The 18,544-nt window shown below is 44.1% G+C and overlaps 1 long non-coding RNA gene across 1 annotated transcript; it reads left to right on the top strand.

The window, feature by feature from the left end:
* Positions 1-2,871: 2,871 nt before the first annotated feature.
* On the top strand, positions 2,872-3,689 carry LOC109029462 (uncharacterized). The gene is made up of 3 exons (XR_002008553.2): positions 2,872-2,943; positions 3,472-3,517; positions 3,650-3,689. It is a non-coding gene; the product is annotated as an uncharacterized lncRNA (long non-coding RNA).
* Positions 3,690-18,544: the final 14,855 nt, after the last annotated feature.

Genomic DNA, 18,544 nt, shown 5'->3' with positions numbered 1-18,544 from the left:
CCAGAGGTAGGTATGAGCTTAATGGGTTCTAGGAAACAACAGATGGCCAGCGTGGCAAAAGAACCGAGAGAGAAGGGAGAAAGGTACTGGGAGACATCGGGGAGCTGGAGAAGTAAGCAGGAGCGAAGTCATGAAGAGCCTTGAATGCCAAGTGTGGTCATTTTTGCATTCAGCACAGAGATGAGGCCCAGAAAGCCTCAGGAGAGGGAGAGGGTGGGGTAAAAGTTAAAGGCCAAGGGAGGGACACCAGAGACTCCTCCAGATTCCAAGGTCTGCACCTCCTGCTATATAGAAAGCCAAGGACTAGAGTGGCTCACTCTCTTGGTCCAACCCAGGGTTTTATTGTGGGTTTGACAAAACTAACCAACTAAAACTCCAACTAAAAGCAGGAGTGGATTGGTTATTCAAACTTAGCTATAAATCTAGTAACTGCTTGTATTTACCTCATGTCACATAGTTTAACTGTCTCTATGGGTGCCCCAGAGGACAGACACTATCTGAGGTTGAAATATGTCTCTCTCTGCAAAGCGTAATTCTAGGCCCTCCTAAGCTCAGGCCTTGCAAGAATCTCTACTGCCAAACAAGTCCCTATAAGATGGCATTTAAAAGCAGTCCCTCACGCACTGCAAACCTTGAGTGATAATATGGAACTTATAGCAATGGGCACTCTATCCCCACCCTCTGACTTTAGGACAGGGACTAGAATCTAGCACAGAGCACTCAGTGGCTACTTAAAAATGTCTGTTCAATTGAATAATAGGAAGGAATAAATTCAACATCAGTGAGAGCTGCATGGGTAACAATGAGTGAATGAATGAAACCCTTTAGCCTCTCTCACTTGCCTGTCTTCTTATAGAAGGTTCAAATCTCTTCCATCTTAAAAACAAACAAAAGACCATCTTGCTGGATCTCTAGCTCTTCCTTCTAGACTTCTCCTGGAAAACTTCTCTCTCAAATTCCTTTATAGACAGTTTCTTGGGTGTCTATACTTACCTTTTGTGGGAAATTTTACCCAATCCCATGACTATAAGTACAGTTTGTATTCTGATGCACAAATCTGTATCTTCAGCCTCAACCTTTGAACCTATGTTTCTGGTATCCATTAGACCTCTTCAACTGGATGTCAACAGGTACTTTTGGACATGTCAACTCGACATGTCCAAAACAGAACTTAGTATCTTCCCCCTGAAATCTGACTGAGTGTATATCAGTCAGAATTAGCTAGGTCATGCTACAATAACAAATAACTCCAGAGTCTTGATGACTTAAAACAACAAAGGTGCATTTCTCATGAGATATCCATTGTGGATCACCAGGGAGGCCTTGATCATTGCAGTCACTCAGGCACCCAGGATTATGGAGGCTTTATCTTGACTGACAGTGGCTTTCACCACAGCAGGGGAAAGAGAACAATCTTGCACTGGTTCTTAAAGCTACCTTCTGCAGGTATTACTTCCAGTCATGTAACTAGCTAAAGTAAGTCATATGGGCATGCCTAAATACAAGGGAGCAGAAACGTGGCTGAAAGGGGAAGATAAGTGAGATCTCTGTGCACAACCTTATGATTACCACAGAGTGAGTGGGTCATATCCATGGAGAGGCATGTGTGCGATATGCAACTAGGGTCAATGATAGTGGAATGAATCTGCATGCAACTCCAGGGGAAATCAGTAAATGCTTACAAGAGTATGTTAGTCAGTTGTTCATATTCTCTCCCCCTCTTGCCTAACCCTTGCGTGGAATCTGTTCTCATTACCCAAGGCCTTTCCTTGCTCTTGCCATTTTCGGAGTACTCTCTTTACTGAGGATAGACAGTCTGGAGCTCCACTGCACCTCAACACCACTGTCTTTTGACAGAAACCCTAAAACATTGGGCCTTGCTTTCATTAAAATAAAGCCCCTAGACTCCTGGAACTTTGTGATTTGACCACCTGCAAAGCAGACCAACAATTCTATTTCTTTCAATTTCCCCATTCCTTATGTTAGCCAGCTTCCACTTTCCATTTGCTCTTTCTTTTCTAAGGACTCCTGATATACTGTATTCCTGGCCTTCTCCTATCCCCATCCCACATACGTACTCTAGCTCTGCTCTAAAAAAAGACACATGCATTATGGAAAGAACATGGGGTTGGGGTCAGACCTAAGCTCAAATCCTGACTGTACCACTTACTGACCATAGGACAGTTGGTTTTCTTGTCTTGTAAAATAGGGGCAAAAATGACAACCCACATGGATTACTGTGAGAGTTAAATGAGAAAATATATGTAAATCACACATAGTAAATTAAGACAGCTGTTTTTGCTATGGTGATCTTATGGCCATGTGTCAAATCTTCCCTACTAGACTAAAAAGTCCATGATGGCAAAGACCTAGATTCTTGCCAACACTGACTCCCCGGCCTCAGCAACTAGCACAGTGTCTGAAACCTGATAGGTGCTTAATAAATATTTGTCAATGAATATAAAGAGTTTTGTTAATATCAACTAAAGAAGATCCTGAGACAAGGCAGATAGCACAGACACACCAAACCAAAGCTGGATCTATCCTCTCTGAAACTGGCATCCAGTTGTCATCATTTTTATATATATCAAGAATTGCACATGTTATTAAAATCTCAAAAAGTGACTTCCCTCCCAACTGGCCTTCTGCTGCAATGAAATGACAAAGATCTGACATCTTTATCACACAATTACTAAAACATCCTTTTGAGTTGTCATTTTAAAATATTTGCCCAATTTAGCTGGAGTTTGAGTTTAATTATAGGAAGAAATGTGGGCTTGAGTTAGGTTACACTGGATTCGGGGAAGGGAAGAGCAGATAACTGGATCCCTCCCACTCACCGAAAGACTTCAGCTGGCCAAGACAACTTCCAAATAGGACTAGACATGTCAAATCAAGCAAGAAACACAAAAGAAACTTGGAAACCTTGAAAAGAAAGACAAGGTCATGGAATAGGAGTTTAAGCAGGCCTCGCTGAAGCTTAAAATCCTTCACTAAAAAAAAAAAAAAAAAAAAAATCCTTCACTGTCCCTCCAGGGCCTCAGAACATAGGGCAAGATGCCTAGCCTGGTGTTCAAGCTTCCTGGGATCTTGCCACCCCTCCAATCTCTGCAACCCTTTCTCCTCCCTCTCCCAACTTCCCCCCATCACTATGAATCCCACTGGCCTATGGGCCTTGGGGTCTCTTCCAGCTTCTTTCTTGACAGGGCCCACTTTTATTTCTTCTTCACAGTGGCCTAGACTGGGCAGGTCTAGTCCATCTGCCAACAAATACTTATTTGGGACTTCTTATGCACCCAGCATGGTTCTAGATGCTGGGGACAAAGCAGTTAACACAATAAAATAAAATTCCCTGGCCTTAAAAAGGAAACAGACAATAAGAATAACCACATTAAAAAAAAAAAAAGAACTATAGCCTTTTAGATGTTGACAATTTCTTACTAACTTAGATATTTTTTCTTTTTCCTTTAGGACTGGTAAGTGAAGGTAACAAAACAAAATTCGTGCTTGATTCAAGGTATAGTTTTTGAAACATCTTTCTTTGATCTTCTAAAAACTCAGGGCAACACCCAGAACCTTCCCTTACTATTGTATTGACACCCATTAACTGATATTTCTTGGACATTATATTGTCCTTCTGACTTGATAGGGAGCTACTTGGAGGCAGGGATGGAGTTTGATTCTCATGAAGCCACTGGAGACTATCTGCTGAAAGAATGAGGGGGAGATTGTGCCAACTCTGAGCTGTCTGTCTAAAAAGGTATTCTAGGGATAAAATCCCTAAGAGCTGAGATGCCTGATGACTTTATAGCATCTTGGAGAGAAGCATGGCTATTTCTCAACCCAACTCCATGGAAATAATTATTGCAAAACTCACCGTCTAGTGAGAATCTTCTATTGCCAGGCACCATGCTGGGCCCTCAACATAGAATGTCTTTTTAGTAAGTAAAAAGTTCTCCTTGGTAATCCTCACAGTGCCAATAACTGTGAGAAGTACATGGAAATTACTAGCTGCTATCAATATTACTGTGTCTAAAACTACCGTTTTCCCCTGCATTAGAACAATCTGAACATTGTTAGGCAAAGACATCTAAGCAATTTTAAAATTATTTGAGTCATGACAGAGAGACTCACAACTGAAATATTTACCTTTCAATTTCAGGTGAGGACGTTCCCGGAGATTGAAGATGTGACAAGTTCCCGCATCGTGTGAGCATCAGAGAAAAGTTCCCCTGACAAGTCACGTGCAGAGATAGGAACCGTTGATTAAGGAGAGGATTAATTTTATCTTCCAAGTATTTCTACCGCGAAATACTCTTAAATTCATAGAATAGTGGGGCTGAAAGAGTCCTTCGAGGTCTCCTCCTTAGCTTCTTTGTCTTATGGATGGGGAAACAGAGGCCCAGAGATCAGAATTGCATTCTAATTATTCAGCCCTCCTTCCACTCCCCCCTCCAATCCATCCTCCAACTAGAATTTATTGAATGATTAAAGGAATAAAAATGAAGGAGGCATTTGGTCTTGATTTGCCCATTCGTTTATTCAGAAAGTATTTATTGAATATCCACTATTTGCCAGGCACTGTTCTAGGCACAGGGAACAAAGCAGTAAACAAACCAGACAAAAATCCCTGCCTTCATGGAGCTCACATTCTAGAGAGAGGCAGTAGACTGCATAGATTGATGAATGGTTATAAATGCTAGAAAGAAGAATAAAGCAAAAAGGAGGGCAAGATACATGGTTTAGCTCTGTGTCCCACCCAAATCTCATGCTGAATTGTAATTCCCAATGTTGGAAGAGAGACCTGGTGGGGGATGATTGAATCATGAGGGCATAGTTCCTCCTTGCTGTTCTCATGATAGTGAGTGAGTTATCATGAGATCTGGTTGTTTGAAAGTACATAGCACTTCCACCTTCACTCTCTCCTCCTCCTGCTCCAACATGTGAAAATGCCCTCACTTCCCCCTTACCTTGAATCATTATTGTAAATTTCCTGAGGCCTCTCAGCCATGTTTCCTGTACATCCTGCCAAACTGTGAGTCCATTAAACCTCTTTTCTTCAAAAATTACCCAGTTTTGGTTGGGTGTGGTGGCTCACACCTGTAATCCCAGCACTTTGGGAGGCTGAGGCAGGCAGATCACTTGAGGTCAGGAGTTTGAGACCAGCCTGGACAACATGGTGAAATCCTGTCTCTACCAAAAATACAAAAATTAGCCGGATATGGTGGTAGGTGCCAGTAATCCCAGCTACTTGGATGGCTGAGGCAGGAGAATCGCTTGAACCCAGGAGGCAGAGGTTGCCGTGAGCCAAGATCACACCACTGCACTCCAGCCTGGATGACAGAGCGAGATACCATCTCAAAAATAAAAATAAAAATAAATTACCCAGTCTCAGGTAGTTTTTTTTGTTTTTTGAGGGTTTTTGTTGTTGTTTGTTTGTTTGTTTGTTTGTTTTTTTAGACACAGTCTCGCTGTGTCACCCAGGCTGGAGTGCAGTGGCATGATCTTGGCTCACTGCAACATCCGCCTCCTGGGTTCAAGCAATTCTCCTGCCTCAGCCTCCCCAGTAGCTGGGATTACAAGCACATGCCACCATGCCTGGTTAATTTTTGTATTTTTAGTAGAGATGGGGTTTCACCATGTTGGTCAGGCTGGTCTGGAACTCCTGACCTCGTGATCTGCCTGCCTTGGCCTCCCAAAGTGCTGGGATTACAGGCGTGAGCCACTGCGCCTGGCGTCAGGTAGTTCTTTATAGCAGTATGAGAATGGACTAATACAGAAAATTGGTACCAGGAGTGGGATATTGCTATAAAGATACCTGAAAATGTGGAAGCAGCTTTGGTACTGGGTAATGGGCAGAGATTGGAACAGTCTGGAGGGCTCAGAAAAAGATAAGAACATGTGGAAAAGTTTGGAACTTCCTAGAGACTCATTGAATGGTTGTGACCAAAATGCTGATGATGACACGAACAATGAAGTTCAGGCTGAGGTGGTTTCAGGTGGAGATGAGGAACTTACTGAGAACTGGGAACTTACTGGGAACTTACTGGGAAGTAAAGTTCACTTTTGCTATGCTTTAGCAAAGAGACTGGTGGCACTGTGCCCCTGCTCTAGACATCTGTGGAGCTTTGAACTTGAGAGAGATGATTTAGGGTAGCTGGGGGAAGAAATTTCTAAGCAGCAAAGCATTCAAGATGTGACCTGGCTGCTTCTAAAAGCATATGGTCATTTACATAAACAAAAAAATAAACTGAAACTAGAACTTATATTTAAAAGGGAAGCAGATCATAAAAGTTTAGAAATTTGGCAGCTCAACCATGTGGTAGAAAAGAAAAACTCATTTTCTGGGGAGGAATTCAAGGCTGCAGAAATTTGCATAAGTGAAGAAGAGCTGAATGTTAATAGCCAAAACAATGGGGAAAATGCCTCCAGAGCATTTTACAGACCTTCACAGCAGCTCCTCCCATCACAGGCCAGGAGGCCTAGAAGGGAAAAACGGTTCTGTGGGCCAGGCCCAGGGCCCTGCTGCTCTGTGTAGCCTCAGGACATGCATGGCACCCTGCATCCCAAATGCTCCAGCTCAGCCATGGCTAAAAGGGGCCAAGATAAAGCTCAGGCCATTGCTTCAGAGGGTGCAAGCCTCAAGCCTTGGTGGCTTCCACATGGTGTTAGGCCTGTGGGTGTGCAAAAGGCAAGAGTTGAGGTTTGGAGTCCTCTGCCTAGATTTCAGAGGATGTATGGAAACGTCTGGATATCCAGGCAGAAGTCTGCTACAGGGTCAGAGCCCTCATGGAGAGAACTCTACTAGGGCAGTGCAGAGGGGAAATATGGGGTTGGATCCCCCACACAGAGTCCCCACTGGAACACTGCCTAGAGGAGCTGTGAGAAGAGGGCCACCATTCTCCAGACCCCCAAATGGTAGATCCACTGACAGCTTGCACCATACGTCTAGAAAAGCCACAGGCACTCAATGCCAGGCCCTGAAAGCAGACACAGGGGATGTACCCTGCAGAGCCACAGAAGTGGAGCTGCCCAAGGCCTTGGGAGCCCACCCCTTGCATCTGCATGCCCTGGATGTGAGACATGGAGTCAAAGGAGATTATTTCAGAACTTTAAGATTTAATGACTACCCTGCTGGGTTTTGGACTTGCATGGGGCCTATAGCCCCTTTGTTTTGGCCAATTTCTTCCTTTTGGAATGGAAGAATTTACCCAATGCCTGCACCCCCCTTGTATCTTGTAAGTAACTGACTTGTTTTTGATTTTACAGGCTCATAGGTGGAAGGGAGTTGCCTTGTCTCAGATGAAACTTCCAAAGTCTCTTGGACTTTTGAGTTAACACTGGAATGAGTTAAGACTTTGGGGAACTGTTGGGAAGTCATGATTGTATTTTGAAATGTAAGAAGGACATGAGATTTAGAAGGGCAGAAAGATATGGTTTGGCTCTCTGTCCCCACCCAAATATCATGTTGAATTGTAATCCCCAATGTTGGGGGAGGGACCTGGTGGGAGGTGATTGGATCATGGGGTTGGATTTCCCCCTTGCTGTCCTCATGATAGTAAGTTCTCATGAGATCTGGTTGTTTTAAAACACATAGCACTTTCCCCTGTTTGCTCCTTCTCTCTCCTGTCACCATGTGAAGATGTACTTGCTTCCCCTTTGCCCTTCCATCATGATTTTAAGTTTCCTGAGGCCTCCCAGCCATGCTTCCTGTACAGCATGCAGAACTGTGAGTACATTAACCCTCTCTTCTTCATAAATTACCCAGTCCCAGATAGTTCTTTATAGCCGTGTGAGAATTGACTCATACAACCAGTGAAGGGGAAGTAGTTACAATTTTAATACGATGGTCGTAGAAGGCCTCTCACTTAGAAAGTGATGGAAGCAGGGAATGGAGCCATGTGGCTATCTAGTGAATAAAATCCAGACAGAGGGAATAGAAAATGTAAAGGCCTTGTGGGTCCAAAGAGCAGTGAGGAGGCCAATGTGGCTGGAGTGAGCAAGACGCGAGATGTTTGTTGGACATCATCCCAGAGAAATAATAGGGGCTGGGGAGGGGGGCACCATATCCTGAAAGTCCCTGTAGCATCAGTGGTTAGTTTCCTCTCATACTCCTCCTCCCCTTCTCTGTACTGCTTCCTTGCCCTCAGGCTTCTGGCTAGATTTGGCCAATGGGATGCACTGTCAGCAGATTAGAGAGTGGGAAGGAAGAAAAACCAGGTCTCTCTTTTTCAAATGGTGTCTCTAGCAGGGGCCACATCTCTGGCTCTAGCTCCCAACAGACAGACCTGCCATGTTTCCAGCTCCAGTGGGGCAGCTCCAGCTCTCAGACTCCAGTAACATGGACTCCTCTCTTTATTCCCACATGTCTTGGGAGAATTGGTGGGCCCTGCATTTGTTAAATTTGTGGTTACCCCACTTTCTCTTGGTTACTCTTTCAGCTCTTCTAGCATGTTTATAACTAATTCCCTACATTAAATAATCTCTACTAAATTACCTGGTATGGATTGCGTTTCCCAGTTGGACTCTGACAGATAAAGACTTCATAGGCCCCTGTAAGACTTGGGCTTTTACTCTAAGTAAAATAGGCAGCCACTGGAGGGTTTGAGTAGAGATTCATGAGTTGCCTTGAAGCCTGAATGAATAGAAAAACAGTTGTGTCTCCAAAAATGTTTCTTTAATTGAAGACACCTGCCCAACATCACACAGAATTTGTGATGGGACAGACTCATGGTGCCTGCTCCTGTGCTCTCCGCTCCATTTTAAATAAATGGCATTGAGAACCTCAGAAACTTCAAAAACACAGAGAGCTGTTTGCATATTCTCTAACAGTTTTGTACAAGACTCCAACTCTTTGAAGGCCTTTGGAGGTCAGAGATGACACTGAGAAGGGCCAGTCATCATTGACAGGACCTCACCAATAATGCAGAGGAAGGTTTTTGTCTGTTTGATTTCCTGGGAGAGTGCCAGTTTTAGCAGAAAAGGGAAGAAAATCCAGCCCATGAGGAGTCCTTGCAATATCCTAGGCACCCTGCCAAGCAATTTTACATCCAATGGCTCATTTAATCCTACAAGGACACTGCTCAGTGGATATTAATATCTTTATTTTGAAAAAAAGTGCTTTCAGAGAAGTTAGGTAACTAGTCTAAGGTCACACATCCTCTTATTCCATCAACAAGTGGATCAAGGACCAGTCTAACCCCTCAAGGTGGCCATGAAGGCAGTAGAGTGTGGGAGTCTTTGAGCAAAGTCATTGAATGAGAAAGCCAGGTCTTTGGACTAAAAGTCGTTTTGCCTCTCTGAGTCTCAATTTCCTCATCTGTAAAGTAGGAATAACATCAGTGCTATCCATTTCAAAGAATGTTTCTGAGCATTTAAATGAACTAATGTGTGAGAAGCACCTGGCAAATTTTAAAGCTCTGTACTAAAGACCCTTAACCCAAGGTCCATGTCTGAGCTTTGAGGTCTGTGAACCTCTTGAAGATGATGCTAAATTTTATATATATAAGCAGAGACCTGCTGGTCCATCACAATCTGAATTCCCCTGTGCCTCTTATATGTGAGCTTCTTGCTGTGCTGGAAGTGATTCTATTATTTAAAGAAAGACTTTTTCATACAACACGGCTCCCAAATGTAAACCAACTAACTTCTATATAGATACTACACTATATACTCTGAACTTTTGAGGGCATTCACAGGATTTGCAAGGGTAATTTCAACTACATGTGATTTCTGTCTCACAGACTATCTTTAGAGCTGAACACCTGAACATGATGTGACTCCTCTGTGCATTTGTGACTGGAGAGTCCATGGCTTCCAGCAGCAGATTTTTAAAGAAGGTGATTTAAAGTTTATTGGGAAGTACCAGTTTAGACAAATACTGGAAGTATTAAGATGTTAAAAATGATGAATATTATATGATAATTATAATAACATATACATTAACAGAGCATCTACTATGTGTAGGGCACAATTCAAGAGTGAATTAGAGAATACACTAGCTGCATTCTATAACCATATCCCCTGAGGGCTCATAATGCCATGGGGACAACAAACCACATGTTGCTGGCAGATTTCTTGGAGGAGGTGGGATATGAGCTAGATCCTAAATGATGCTTGGAATTTTAACAGGTGAAGTTAAGATAAGAGCCTGCCAGACAGGAAGACTGTATTGACAAAAGGCATGGTGTAAAGAATGTAGCAGGGCCTGCACAGGGAAAGGTATGAGCCTAGTATAGGCTGAGATGTGGAATGAGCAGGGAGGAGGCTGAAGTCAGAAGAAGGCCTGGGGTTCAACGTCAGCCAGGATGCAGACTCTATTCTCCATCTCAATTTCCACAACTCATTCAGCCCTTTCTCTTCCCCACCACCTATTCCAGAGCTAAGCACCCTATGGATGCTCAACGATATCTTGCTCTGGGGGAGGGAGACCCTTAACCTGACAAACTTGGATGCTGGTCCTGCTTCACCTACTAGCCAGCTAGTGTGACCTTGAGCAAGACCCTTTCCCTCTCTGAATCTCAGTCTCTTAATTTGTAAAATGGGAATTGTCATACTTCTCCTGCCAATCATGCAAAACAGGGTGTTTGCCTCTTAGTGGAAGCTCATCTCATGTTAGTTAAACCGCCATCTTATGGGGTTCTTGGGGGACATCAAAGAGGCAGTAGATGGTCTAATGCTTAGGAACAAAGACCAAGGACAGCCTCAAAGTCTGCATTATTACCATGGTCACCACCTTTGAGCAGCTCTCACTTCCTCCAGAGGCAGCAAACATTCAGCCTTCTCTCGTCATGGCACGTTCCTCCTTCTGCAGCAAAGGAGACAGAAAGGAGATTCACCAATTGCCTGGGCTGAGGCCAGACAATGAAAGTCTCCCAATGCATGCTAATGCCATCGACCCTTGCTGAGATGTGCTGGGCTATCAAACAAACTTATTTGACTCTGATTCACCTCTGGATAAGGTAAAGGTTATGCTATTGATATGAAGAAATACTAGGGGAAAAGTTGTCCAAACAACTCTTCCCAGACCTCAATTTCATAACTTCTGATTGAGTTAAGATGATACAACCCTTCTTAGAGATGCCATCATACTATCATTCACTCACTTGATTATCTAACGAGTGCTCACTTTAAGTAGACCCTGTGCTGGGTCCTGGGAACACTGAGGGAACATAGAGCAGACTCTGTGCTAAAGAAGCTCACAGTCTATGGGCAGAAAAGGGGAAAAACCCTGAACCCCAATAATTGTGGACATTGAAGTATGATGGGTCATTGGACCGGGATAGCCCAGGGTGCTATGGGAGCCAAAGAAGAAAGCACTCACTAGCCTGAGGTGGGGTTTTAAAGACACCAGGCCTACTACAGACTAGGCCCAGTTCCAGCTCAGCACTCCCTGTTGCAGCACCTGCTCACACCATTTGCACCAGCCATGCCAATGACTTGCAGCCTTTCATTTGCACCAGGCTATTTTATGCATTCATGCCCATGGTGGATGGAGTATGTAAAAACAAGGCTTGGGAACCAATAAATGAATGCCCTTCCAGGAGAGGGTTCAAACAAGGTATCATAGGGAGGTGCTTGATCTGGATCTTGGAATCAGTAGAAGTTCACCCAAGGAGTGGTCAAGGGGAGCTGCATGGCATTTGGGTAAAAGAGAAAGCATACACAGGGAATAGTAAGAAGTTCAATGTAATTAGAGCACTAGATAAGTGTAGGGGAATTTGTGAGAGTTGAGGCTGGAGGCAGGAGCAAGGTCACCAATGGCATTGGATGCCAGGCTAAGGAGTTAGGACTTTATCCCGTACATAATGAAGAGGACTTCAATGAGTTTTAAGCAAGGTAGTGACTTGCTCAACCAGAATAATGACCCCTGGAGCCCTTAAAGTAAGCTCATAAGAGCCCAGACTTCCATAAACTAGTAGAAAAAAAGCCTCTGAAATTTGACCCAAAGGCAAGAAAGTGCATTCCAGGCCCCTACAGAGATTAGACCAGCGAGAAATCCCTCCTCCTGCTAGATTCCAAGGGGACCAAGACTTCCCAAGGTCACCTTCTCCTGATAGCCTTTGATGTCTCCACAATTTCTTCACCCTCCAAGACCATTGCCTTTCGGCAGTCTCTGTGCCAAGGACAGATTTGATAGCAAGAAAATGGCCCACTGGAGAAATAAAATGCCTGTGTTTCTTCAGCAGTGAAAGCTGTTGGGGTTTTTTATTATCATTATTATTATTTTTCTCTGAGCTGAACAAGTGACAGGACATAATAATATCGTTTATTCCAACTTGCTCTTGCAAATCAGAACTTTTTAATATTTTCCTTTCAAATGAAAATGCCATTTATCATTATCAAATGAAGTGCTAATGAAAACAACATGTAGAAAAAACACATTCACACAGCAGAGCATGATGGAGCACCTTGTCAGCAGTCCATAGTCTCGCCGTTAATTTGATTTCTGCCAAAAATCACTTAAGTGAGGCTTGGGGATTTTTTTTTTTCTCAGTGCTCCAGGCCTTTCTGCTGAGGCCTGTTTATTCCTCTCTCCTGAGAAGGCACTGAAATCCCGAGTTCATTTTAATCTGACTTTTAATGGAACTCCCATTGATTGCATGAGGGAAGTGTGCATATCAGGGAGCATAAGGGACTATTCTTGCCTGTCTGTGTGTCATTGCCCATTTCTTTCACCCAACACATATTTGGCTGGTGGGCTTTGGCTGTGTCCTTGCTTAGGTAGTGTGTGTTTGTGTACTTCAATCTGGTGTGCCGCTATGGGTGATTATATGTTTGTGTCCACGAGCCAGGAGGACAGTAATTATGTCTATTTGTTAACCACTGTAGGCCCAGCACCTGGCCTATTGCCTGACACATAGTAGGCCCTCAATAAGTATTTGTTAAATGAATAAGTGAATGTTTCTGTATGTTTTCATGAAGCATGTGTTTTAGTCTGTATGGGTTCAGATACATGTGCTTCTAATCCCAGGAGTGGAACTTTCAGGGACAGGAACTCTGAATCTCTAGTATTTACTTAGTACTTCACACATGTCAGGCACTTAGCGAATATTTTTTGAGTATATATATATGTTTCCATATTTTTTAAATTAGGTAGTTTACATAACATAAAATCAACTGATTTTAAGAGTACAGTTCAGTGGCACTTTGTACTTTCATAATGTTGTGCAACCATCACCTCCATCTAGTTCCAAAACATTTTCATCTTCCCCCAAAGAAACTCTGTACCTATTAAGCAGTGACTCCATATTCCTCCCTCCCCCAGCCCCTGGCAACCTGTTTTCTGCCTCTGTGGATTTACCTATTCTGGATACTTTATGTAAATGGAATAATACTATATGTGACTTTTTGTGTCTAGATTGTTTTGCCTACCATAATGTTTTTAAAGTTCTCCATATATGTTTTTACATCTGTGTGTATTTAAGTCTGTAAGTGTGTGTTCATGCGTGGAATACTTGGCACCACAGCCACATCCCTAGAGCACAGGGCCTGACAAAGAACAGCTGGGCAATGAGGAGAACTCTTGCCATTCCTTTCCCTACTTTCCTGCCAGGTGCTCCTTGGCCCAGATCATCTTTCCTTCCTTACCCCGACCTCTGCTGTTTCCTGGCAAGCTCTGAATGATTACTTGGTGATCTGTCCAAGTGTCGTCTATTCCAGGAAGACTTTCCTGACCCCAGGCTAGGTTATAAGACTCTCCTCTGGACTCCCACTGCCCTTGCACTTTCTTTTGTCATCACCTTGCTCCCTTGTGTGATCATTGTCAATTTACTTGTCTCTCTCTGTTAGATCATGAGTTCCTGAAGGAAATGGACTGCGTCTTCTTCATCTATGCAGTCCCAGTACTTAACATGATATTTAGCTTATATTGGGTGTCCCACCGGTGTTGGTTGAATGAATAAATGAATGAATTTTGGGGGAAAAGTCATTCCACATAGAGAGAACAGCCTGTGCAAAAGCCCTAAGGCATGAGACAGCACATTCGTTATTAAAAAAATTATAACAGTTTGATATGACTTGAAGCCTGGCATATGTGAATGAGGAGGAAAGTGAGAGTTAAGATAGGAAATAAGAAGTAGGAATTGGCCTATCATAAACCTTCCTGATGGCAAAGGGAAATGCGTCAACGGTTTAAGCAAGGACATGACATAGTCAGATTTGTGGGTTAGAGGATTCCTTAGCTACCAAGTGAAGAATGGATTAGAGAGGACCAGAGTGGATGAGGATGGACCATTTAGGAGACTACTGCAGAGTACAGGCAAGTGATGATGGCTTAGTTCAGGGTGGTGGCATAGAATTAGAGAGAGAAAACTTGAGCAGTGCTCAACAAAGTGGTCTGTGAACTGGGGCTGATCTGTGAACTACAGTCCACAGCAAGACAAGTACAAAAAGCAAGAGAACAAGGACTTTATAGTAATTTGACATTTCTGAGATATTTTTATTGTATTTTACAAAAGTATCAGTCTACAGCATATTGAAAATGGAAAAATAAAAGGTACTTCACCACATATAGTTTAGGGAACATGCTAATAAATGGAGTACATTAGCAGGTGGGAGAGAGAGGAAGCAGGAATGACCCTGGCAAGACTGTCAATGACAGAAGCATGTCAGAAGCATTTCCATTTCTTTCCTTGGGGAGGAAATGGTTGCTAAATAAACTTCCAGGGTTCATCAAAAGCTGATGGTTTTGAACAATGTCAGGGATTTCACAAGATGCCAGAAAGGAGGAGGACAAAAAGCTGGGTTCAGAGAGAAAATTGTATCTGGGCCTAGGTGGTCATCAGCCACCGAGAAGTACAGCTATGCTTCCTTCTTCATCTTCCTTCAACTTTTCCCTTCCCCTGCTAAAAGGCATAGGATAGTATGAGCTTCTGTGGAAACTGGGAGTCATGCTGAACTCCTCCCTGACTAATATGGTTTGGCTGTGTCCCCACCCAAATCTCACCTTGAATTTTAGCTCCCATAATCCCCACATGTTGTGGGAGGGACCCAGTGGGAGGTCATTGAATCATGTGGGCAGGTTTTCCCGTGATGTTCTCCTGATATTGAATAAGTCTCACAAGATCTGATGGTTTTATAAAGCACAGTTCCCCTGCACACGCCCTCTTGCCTGCTGCCATGCAAGATGTGACTTTGCTCCTCCTTTGCCTTCCACCATGATTGTGAGGCCTCCCCAGCCATGTGGAACTGTGAGTCCATTAAAACTCTGTTTCTTTATAAATTGCCCAGTCTTGGGTATGTCTTTATTAGCAATGTAAGGACAGACTAATACATTAAATTGGTACCATGAGTAGGGTGTTGCTGTAAAGACACCCCGAAATGTGGAAGCAACTTTGGAACTGGGTAACAGGCAAAGGTTGAAACAGTTTGGAGAGCTCAGAAGAAGACAGGAAAATGTGGGAAAGTTTGGAACTTCCTGAAGACTTGGAAAGCTCAGAAGACAGGAAGATGCAGGAAAGTTCGGAACTTCCTAGAGACTTGTTGAATGGCTTTGATCAAAATGCTGTTAGTGATATGGACAATAAAGTCCAGGCTGAGGTGGTCCCAGATAGAGATGAGGAACTTGTTGGGAACTGGAGTAAAGGTAGCTCTTGCTATGCAAAGATACTGGCAGCAATTTGCCCCTGCCCTAGAGATCTGTGGAACTTTGAACTTGAGAGAGCTGATTTAGGGTATCTGGTGGAAGAAATTTCTAAGTGGCAAAGTGTTTAAGAGGAAGCAGAGCATAAAAGTTTTGAAAATTCACAGCCTGATGATGCAGAAGAAAAGGAAACCCCATTTTCTGGGGAAAAATTCAAGCCGGGCAGCAGAAATTTGCATAAGTAACAAGGAACCAAATGCTAATCACCAAGACAAAGGGGAAAATGTCTCCAGTGTATGTCAGAGACCTTTCTGGCAGCCCCTCCCATCACAGGCCCAGAGGCCTAGGAGGGAAAAATGGTTTCCTGGGGTGGGTCCAGGACCTCCCTGCTTTGTGCAGCCTCAGGACTTGCTGCCTTGCATCCTAGCCACTCCAGCCATGGCTAAAAGGAACCAACGTACAGCTCAGACCAGGGCTTCAGAAGATGCAAGCCCTAAGACTTGGCAGCTTACATGTGGTGTTCAGCCTGTAGGTACACAGAAGTCAAGAATTGAGGTTTGGGAACCTCCACCTAGATTTCAGAGGATGTATGGAAATACCTGGATATCCAGGCAGAGGTGTGCTGCAGGGCCGGAACCCTTATGGAGAACCTCTGCTAGGGTAATGTGGAAGGGAAATATGGGGTCAGAGCCCCCACACAGTCTCCACTGGGACACTACCTACTGGAGCTGTGAGAAGAGGGCCACCGTCTGCCAGACCCCAGAAAGACCCATCGACAGCTTGCACCATGCACCTGGGAAAGCTACAGGCACTCATCACCAGCCTATGAAAGCAGCCAGGAAGGGGGCTGTACCCTGAAAAGCCACAGGGGTGGAGCTGCCCAAGGCCATGGGAGCCCACCTTGTACATCAGCATGACCTGGATGTGAGACATGGATTTAAAGGAGATCATTTTTGAGCTTTAAAATTTGACTGCCCTGCTGGATTTCAGACTTGAATGAAGCCTGTACCCCCTTTGTTTTGGCCAATTTCTCCCTTTTGGAACATGTGTATTTACCTAATTCCTGTGTCCCCGTTATATCTCGGAAGTTACCAACTATCTTTTGATTTTACATGTTCACAGGCTGAAGGGACTTGCCTTGTCTCAGATGAGACTTTGGACTATGGACTTTTGAGTTAATGCTAAAATGAGTTAAGACTTTTGAGGACTGTTGGGAAGGCATGATTGGTTTTGAAATGTGAGGACATGAGACTTAGGAGGCCCAGGGGTAGAATGATATGGTTTGGCTGTATCCCCACCCAAATCTCATCTTGAATTGTAGCTCCCATAATCCCCACGCATTGTGGGAGGGAGCCAGTGGGAGGTAACTGAATCATGGAGGTGAGTTTTTCCAGTGCTGTTCTCATGATAGTGACTAAGTCTCCCATGATCTGATCGTTTTATAAAGGGCAGTCCTTCTACACATGCTCTCTTGCTTGCTACCATGTAAGACATGCCTGTGCTCCTCTTTTGCCTTCTGCCATGATTGTGAGACCTCCCCAGCCATGTGGAACTGTGAGTCCATTAAACCTCTTTTTCTTTCTAAATTAGCCAGTCTCAGGTACGTCTTTATTAGCAGCATGAGAACAGACTAATACACTGACCCTCATCCCTCACACTTAAGCAGCTACCAAGCACTGTGACCTCAAGAAGCAGTATAATGTGGGGTTGAGGACATGGACTCTGGAGATAGTCTTCCTGAGTTCAAATCCTGACTGACTCCAACACTTACAAGGTATATAACCTTGATTATGTTTCTACAGCCCTCTGGGCATGTGTCTTTGGGTTATTGTGAGAACTAATTTAGTTATATACCAAGCACTTAGAACAATGCTTGGTATATAGCAAGAATTCTATGTGTTATGCATTGATTACTATCATTTTAGTGGTTGCTTCTACTTCTAAGTATCTCATGAATGAACTCCATTCCTTGTACTGCTGCCCCAGTCCAGGCAACCACCATTCCTCCCCATATACAGCAACAGCCTTCACCTCAGTGGCCTCCCTGTCTTCTGTTGGGTCTTCTCCTATTCCACTCTGGCCCCAACATTTTGAATCATAAATCTAGCATGTCACTTTCCTACTTAAAACCTCTCTGTGGCTGGTTATCCATGGTACCCAGGCCCGGCATGATTCAGCCCTTTTCTTCCCCTCACGGCCTCAGCATTTGCCACAAATTTTTTTGCCCTCCATGTGTCAGTGGCATGAGCCTTTCTTAGTTTCCCCCAATGGCTTTTGCATATTCTGCTCCCTCTGCCTGGGCCAGCATCCCCATCATCAAACCAGTTCTACTGCTTCCTTCAAGTCTTAGCTGGGTAGTTATATCTTCTAAGGTGTCTTGCTTGACTCTCCAGGCAGAATTAGAAGCCCCAAATTTCTGTTCTCATAGCTCTTGTGCCTCCTTGAAATAGCACTGACACAAGAATTCCATCTTTGCTGACACATATCTGCCTCCCGAGACTGTGAGTCCCTCCAGGGCAGACCCTGGGCCTGATCCATCTGTGTAGATACTCAATAAACTCATGTGAAATGGGATTGAATTGGAACCAGCCCAATATTGCACTTTAAGAGCCAGAAAGCAGAATAAAGTGGCTGAATCCAGCTACTCCAGGAGCGGTTCATGCGTGGGCAAGGGGAGCATGAGATGTTCTTTTCTCACACCATCCTCTTCCTGCTGCCAACCCCCTCCTAGCTGCGTGAGTCTCGTGAGCTGAATACAGAACGGATGGGCTTGGCAGCGACTGCCTGGCTGTGTGCCCACCACCCATGGGCACCCAGGAAACATGCTGAAAGGAGCTGAGCACCACCCAAGCAGTCCTGCCCTCTGACTCCTACCATAGGACATTGGAGACAGGAGTAGGTGGAGCACAGAAGGGGAGTCACCTGAACCTACAATATTTCTAGGCCTCAGTCTTCTCCTCT

Source organism: Gorilla gorilla, chromosome 1 (assembly GCF_029281585.2).
Source record: "Gorilla gorilla gorilla isolate KB3781 chromosome 1, NHGRI_mGorGor1-v2.1_pri, whole genome shotgun sequence".
Taxonomy (NCBI): domain Eukaryota; kingdom Metazoa; phylum Chordata; class Mammalia; order Primates; family Hominidae; genus Gorilla; species Gorilla gorilla.
Note: the sequence above shows the minus strand (reverse complement) of the source record. Positions and strands in the feature narration are given on the sequence as shown.